Below are 6676 nucleotides of genomic sequence, written 5' to 3' on the forward strand. Positions count from 1 at the left end.
CAAAGCGCTTGCGAGGCAGCCACTAGAGCGCACTCAGTAGGCAGTAGCAGTATTAGGGAGTCTTGCCCAATGAACTCCTTACTCAATTACTGGCTTACTGAACAGGCAGAGCCGAGATTCGAACCCAGGTCTCCCATGTCAGAGGCAGAGCCCTTAACCAGTACACCATCCAGCCACTGCTATATCTGCTGCGACATCTTGTGGTTGATTTACTATACTGCAGGTTAAGGTAACTATTTTGTTAAAGTGAACCCGAGGTGAGAGTGATATGGAGGCTGCCATATTTGTTTCCTTTTAAGCAATACCAGTTGCCTGGCAGCCCTGCTCATCTCTTTGGCTGCAGTAGTGTCTGAATCACACCAGAAACAAGCATGCCGATAATCTTGTCAGATCTGACAATAATGTCAAAAACACCTGATCTGCTGCATGCATGTTCAGGGGCTATGGCTAAACGTATTAGAGGCAGGGGATCAGCAGGATAGCCAGGTAACTGGTATTGCTTAAAAAGAAATAAACATGGCAGCCTCCAGATCACTCTCACCTTGGGTTCACTTTAAACCTCCAACACTAGCAAGCTGGTGCATGGGAGCAGCTGACAGGCGGTGAACTCTGTCTTCAACCTCCTGTGGAAAATGATTCATTTCTCAAATGTATACAACTTGAAAATGGCCAATGGCATGAAGGTGAGATGGGATTGGTCAATTTACAAGCTGCATAAATAGCAAAACATGCACTCGGCAAGTGTCAAGATGGAAATATAAACAATAGTTTAAAAAAATCATTGGTGGTGATAATATTCTCCCAAAGCAATCATTAGTAGGGCGGTCGGAAATGCCAATTTCCGATTCTGCAGAAATTCTGATTTCCGCCAATGCCGAATGCTGATTCCGCGGATTTAAGAACGGTTTTCAATCATTTGCTCGATTGCTTCGTGTATGACCGCTAAAAATGAGCCTGTAACCTAACGGATTTGAGACTGAGCCAAAAAACCCCAGTGGCTGCTGGTTAATACACCAGCTGCTGACTAATTCCTTATGCTAGGTACACACAATGCAATGTCCCGTCAGATCAACAGGCAATCTGATGAAAAACTGCATCCTGTGTACATGTCCAAACTGCTCCCGATCGATAACGGGATCGATTTTCAGATCACCAATTTGAGTCCCATTATCAAATGGAATCAGATTGGACAAGTCGGAAATAGTGTGTGCAACTTGTCAATCTAACCGGAAGTTGCAGCGAGTGTACCCAACATAAGCAGCTGATACATCAAGACAAGATGATATACTCTGTACAGCGCTGCAGAAGACGTCGGCACTATATAAATACTAAATAATAATAATAATAATAATAATAATAATAATCATGACAGGCAAGTAACAGACATTTTATCTCTGACGTGGAATAAAGATGGCAGCCCCCATAGTCACCTCACTTCAAGAGGTGGGAGCACACTTGTCTGTCAGTTTCCTGTGTGCGGTTTCTGCACACCACGTGTGTCTGTATGTGGGAAACTCTGCACATTTTTCCACAGAAGCTAATAAAGGGGCTGGTTCACACTATGAGCCATTGCACTCAGTTTGCCCATCACCAGTAATTGGCAAAGCGCCACAGCTGTGTCCTCACTGCAGCGCTTTCATTTTAAGAAAACCGAAAACGTGCTACAGGTACCATTTTTAGAGTTTTTGGAATCTGCATAATGCACGTTAATTTAAAAAACAAAACAAAAAAAAAAACCTTTGCAGTGTAAGGGCTCAAACCCACTAGAGTGATTAGTACTTTTCCGTTAGCCGGGCGCATCCACTAGGTGGTGATAATTATTATTCCCCCTACAGGCCGCCATGGATAGCAGGGAAAGATGCAATTCTGGTTGAGTTTTATCGCCACCTAGTGGATGCGCCCGGCTAACGGAAAAGTACCGATCGATTTTCTGAGCGTTTAGGGAGCAATTCAAACCACTAGCGATTTCCCTAAACGCTCAGCTAACGTTAATGGATGGGCCAAATTCTACTGAAGCGATTGCGAATACCAAATCGCAAAACACAGGACATACAGCATTTTTTTCCCGTGTTTAGTGTTAGCATTTCTGCAATGTAAAGTATGTAAACGCTGACGTTAATCACTCATCAAAGCCTACACAGAGCAAATTTGCTAGCGTTTTTACATTACTGCACACTGTAACAAAATTGAAAGGACCAATCAGAATTAAAACCACTAATCACTACACAACGACTGGCAAATTGATTACACGGTTTAAAATTGCTACTGAAAACGCTCATACAAAACGCTAACTATTGTGATTAGCGATAGAGTTTTGTAGTGGCTTCCAGGCCTTAAATCGGACCCAAACTAAACATTTTTTTTTTTAATTCAAAATATTTAGTTGCACCACTCTGACACATACAAAGATAAATAAACACTCCTTCAAGCCTATGAGCATTTCAGTGCATGCTTTTCACCCTTCTCTTTCCATAACCAGGGTTATACAGGTGGCAGCCATTACTTCTGAGCTTAGTAGGAGGTTTTAGATCATGGGTGTGTTTGTCACCAGCTACCCTCCCTCACAGGGGCGTTGTCTATATGAAATCTCACACAAGCTGAGATCACCTCCCCTGTGACATCATCAGTAGCAGCCTGTGCTTTGTTTTTGTTTTTTTTATCTCCTCCACCAGTCTGCCGGATTCTGTCCCGGCAATATGAAAGGAAGGGAAGGGTTCCTCCAAAAAATGTAAAATATTTTATATTTGTCATCAAGCAGCTGAAAAAGGCTGCTATTTATTATTATAAGTTAGAAAATAGATTTTATTTCTAAAATCTTGTATTTTTAATTTGGGTCCACTTTAAGTGTGCACTAGCCCATTGATTAACATTAGTTCCCTGTTTTCCAATGCAGAAAACATGCATGAAGACAGACAAGTGTGCTCCCAGCCTGCTGCAGAAACGGACTGAACCATAGCTCTGCACGGGTCTTATCAGGTATGAAGGGAAAAAATAAGTTTGTATGTTCTCCCCGTGTTTGAAAAGGTTTCCTGTCACATCCCAAAACCATACACATCCGTTAAAGGGAACCTAAAGCTAGAGTGATATAGAGTCTGCCATATTCGTTTCCTTTTAAACAATACATATTGCCTGGCTATCCTGGTGATCCTCTGCCTTAAAGGGACACTTAAGTCATCCCAAAAAAAAATGAGTTTTACTCACCTGGGGCTTCCCATAGCCCCCTGCAGCTGTACGGTGCCCACGGCGTCTCCCTCCGATCTTCCTGGCCCCGCCGGCAGCCACTTCCGGTTTCGGCAACAGGAGCCGACAGGCAGGTAACACAATAGCGCCCTCTATGCTGCTATATGATATATACTCTATGCTAATAGCAACATACAGGACGCTATTGTGGCTGGGAGCGCGAAGAATCCCTTGCGTTCCCTGCTCCTGTCGCCGAAACCGGAAGTGGCTCCCGGCGGGGCCAGGAAGATCGGAGGGAGACGGCGTGGGCACTGTACAGCTGCAGAGGGCTATTGGAAGCCCCAGGTGAGTAAAACTCATTTTTTTGGGATGACTTAAAGGACTACTGTAGGGGGTCAGGGGAAAATGAGCTGAACTTACCCGGAGCTTCTAATGGTCCCCCGCAGACATCCTGTGCCCGCGCAGCCACTCACCGATGCTCCGGCCCCGTCTCCGGTTCACTTCTGGAATTTCAGACTTTAAAGCCGGAAAACCACTGCGCCTGCGTTGCCATGTCCTCACTCCCGCTGATGTCACCAGGAGCGTACTGCGCAGTCCCAGTACGGTCTGCGCCTGCGCAGTACGCTCCTGGTGACGTCAGCGGTAGCGAGGACACGGCAACGCAGGCGCAGTGGTTTTCAGACTTTAAAGTCTGAAATTTCAGAAGTGAACCGGAGGCGGGGCCAGAGCATTGGGGAGTGGCTGCACGGGCACAGGATGTCTGCGGGGGACCATTAGAAGCCCCGGGTAACTTCAACTCATTTTCCCCCGACCCCCTACAGTATCCCTTTAAGTGTCCCTTTAAATACTTGTAGCCATAGACCCTGAACAAGCATGCAGATCAGGCGCTCTGACTGAAGTATGACTGGAGTAGCCACATGCTTGTTTTAGGTGTGAGATTTAGTCACTACTGCAGCCAAAGAGTTCAGCAGGGCAGCCAGGCAACTGATATTGCTTAAAAAGGAAATAAATATGGAAGCCTCATTTAAGGCACCCTTTAACTAGCAGGGGTTAAAATGCGCACTCCACTGAGGACAGTCAGCGACATGGACGCTGTAACGGATTACAGAAGAGGTCATACAAAAATAATTAGCTTTTTGAATCGGATTAGTGAAGGCATAACGTAAAACTTGACTTTTTGGGGGCGAAGAGGGGGTGGTCTATACTTACAAAATTATGAATCTGTCCATTAATTGCTGAGCACTGAGTGGTTACCAAGTTTAACTGTTTTTCTTCTTGTTCTACAGCGGGGGGCTCGTTCCATAGATCATAATCTGCCGGTAGATTGCAAAGGACCCCTCGTCTGATGCATGTGCTGCAGATGTGGCTTGCAGCTGACGGCAGATTCTACCTGGTAGATCACATTCCATTTGTAATCTTTGAAGAAGCTCTCAAGCTGAAAAAGTGTGGGCCCCTCTGCAGCACTACAGGAATTGGATCAGATCTTTGAGCAAGACCACACACACATCCAATTTAAATTGGCAATTAGGATAAACGTGATGGGATTGGCAGAAAATAAACCTCGCTGAAGTCCCAAATCAACTAAACAATTCTAATAATGATCAATCAACGACAATTTCGATAGAAAGTACAGATTGGTTTGTTGATGGTGAAATAATGTATGAAGTATGACATTTCCAAATGCATTTATCTGATCGCTCAGGGAATTCTTCACTGAAAATCGTACGGTAATGTGGGCACCTCAACAGTGCAACATTAATAGATTAAAATTCTAACAATCACCTGACATGTATCAATCATTCGACTTCCAAATCTGCAGAGTTTGTATGTTTTCCCTGTGTCTCTGTGTTTCCTCCAGGCACTCTGGTTACCTCCCATATTCCAAAAACATACAGATAGGGTCAATTGGCTTCCCTCTAAAATTGGCCCTAGACTATGATGGACATATGACTACAGAGTGTGAGCTCTGACGGACAGTTAGTGACAAGACAATATGCTCTGTACAGCGCTGCAAAACATGTTGGCGCTATAGAAATACTAAATTATAATAATCTGATTAGTTAGGGCAAACGATCCAGATCAATCCACAGGGAAGATTTTATTAAATTCCACATCCCATATCATATCATTAGCCTACTAATCTGATTAGGCTTGTGCAGAAATCTGGTGCAGCCACTACTCAATGGAGCAAAGCACAAAAGTCATCAAAAGTTAAATCCTAAAAAAAAAAAAAGTTCATCTCTAGCCTCGATCCCAGACGCAGTGCTGATTGCAATCAGTGTAGCGGACATTCCAACCCCCACAATCTGTAACAGCAGCCGGTGATTTACCTGCATGGGCCGCCTGTACAGCACTGCACGTCCCCGGCGAGCCTCATCCAACAAGGAATCCTTATATACTCCGTGCAATCAATGAGATCAGAGAGTCCCCCGGCTACACGATCCAGCGATCAGTCCCGATCCCGATCAGATCCCCCGATCCCCAGCCAGATCCCAGTCCCGGGCACAGCACCTCTGCCTCGCATCGCAGGCTGCGGAGTTCAGACTGGAAGTCTGGAGAGAGGGAGAGAAGAGGAGGGGACCTGGGCTGGTGACTCGCGAGGGGAGGCGTGGCCAGGGGAGGGGGCGTCACTCTGCCATCAGAGAATGGAAGGATACACGGCTGCCGTGACGTCACAGGGCTGGAATCCCTGGAATGTGCAGCCAGTGTGGAGGGAAAGGGGGTGTCCACAGAAAGCCCCCCCTGGAGGAGAGAGGGAGCACGACAACAACAAGGCACATGGAGGGAACCTGCTGGAGGAGGGAAAGCCTGCACTCCACAAGCAGGGCTCCCAATTGTCCCATTTTTAGAGGGACAGTCCCTCTTTGGGAACTAAAGCCCTCTGTCCCTCTTTCTTCCTCATTTGTCCCTATTTCAGGCCTTGTTCACATTGCGTTCCACTCGCGTGGCCGTTAGCGTTCAGCGGAGTTTGACGCGTGTATTTTTTCCCGGCGCTTTGGTGGGCGATTTGTTTTTTGTGCTAAGCTGTTTTTAAAGAATTTTTCCCGAGCGGTTATTTAATTCACTCCCTGACACAAGTCTGGAAGTGAACTCTTTGACCCGTAAAATAATAAATACAATGTATTTATTCTTAAAAACGCAAATGCAATTGCTGCACAAAGCGATTTTGTGAGCGTTTAGCATTTCTCCTATACCTTCTAATGAGGCGATGGTACACGCAACGCTTTGCTACCCGCAAAGCGCACGACCGGCGCTGATATGAACCTTCTCATAGATATTCATTGCACAAGCGTTCGGGGGGGGGGGGGGGGGGGCTTGGGGGGAGGGAGTATTTAAAAAGAAAAATCTATATATGTATTTTTGTACTGAAAAATGGGTTTTATGGCAGGTGCACACCTAAAAGCGCTGGCATAATTGCAAACACTGAGGCTTTGTTCATACCTAAAATCGACATTGCTGACGCCATCAGTTTTTGATTTTTTTTTGCCTCCCGGCG

At 45.7% G+C, this 6676-nt stretch overlaps 1 protein-coding gene across 1 annotated transcript in view; it reads right to left on the reverse strand.

Annotated features, from left to right (window-relative positions):
• The window catches only part of PTPN14 (protein tyrosine phosphatase non-receptor type 14), a 186912-nt gene extending 181197 nt beyond the window's left edge, over window positions 1-5715 (reverse strand). Inside the window, exon 1 of the mRNA XM_068232960.1 lies at window positions 5511-5715. The gene's annotated coding sequence lies outside the window, so the exon portion shown is untranslated. The remainder of the gene's footprint in view (window positions 1-5510) is intronic.
• Between the last annotated feature and the right edge of the window lie 961 nt (window positions 5716-6676).

The sequence above is a fragment of the Hyperolius riggenbachi genome, chromosome 4 (genome assembly GCF_040937935.1).
Source record: "Hyperolius riggenbachi isolate aHypRig1 chromosome 4, aHypRig1.pri, whole genome shotgun sequence".
NCBI lineage: Eukaryota > Metazoa > Chordata > Amphibia > Anura > Hyperoliidae > Hyperolius > Hyperolius riggenbachi.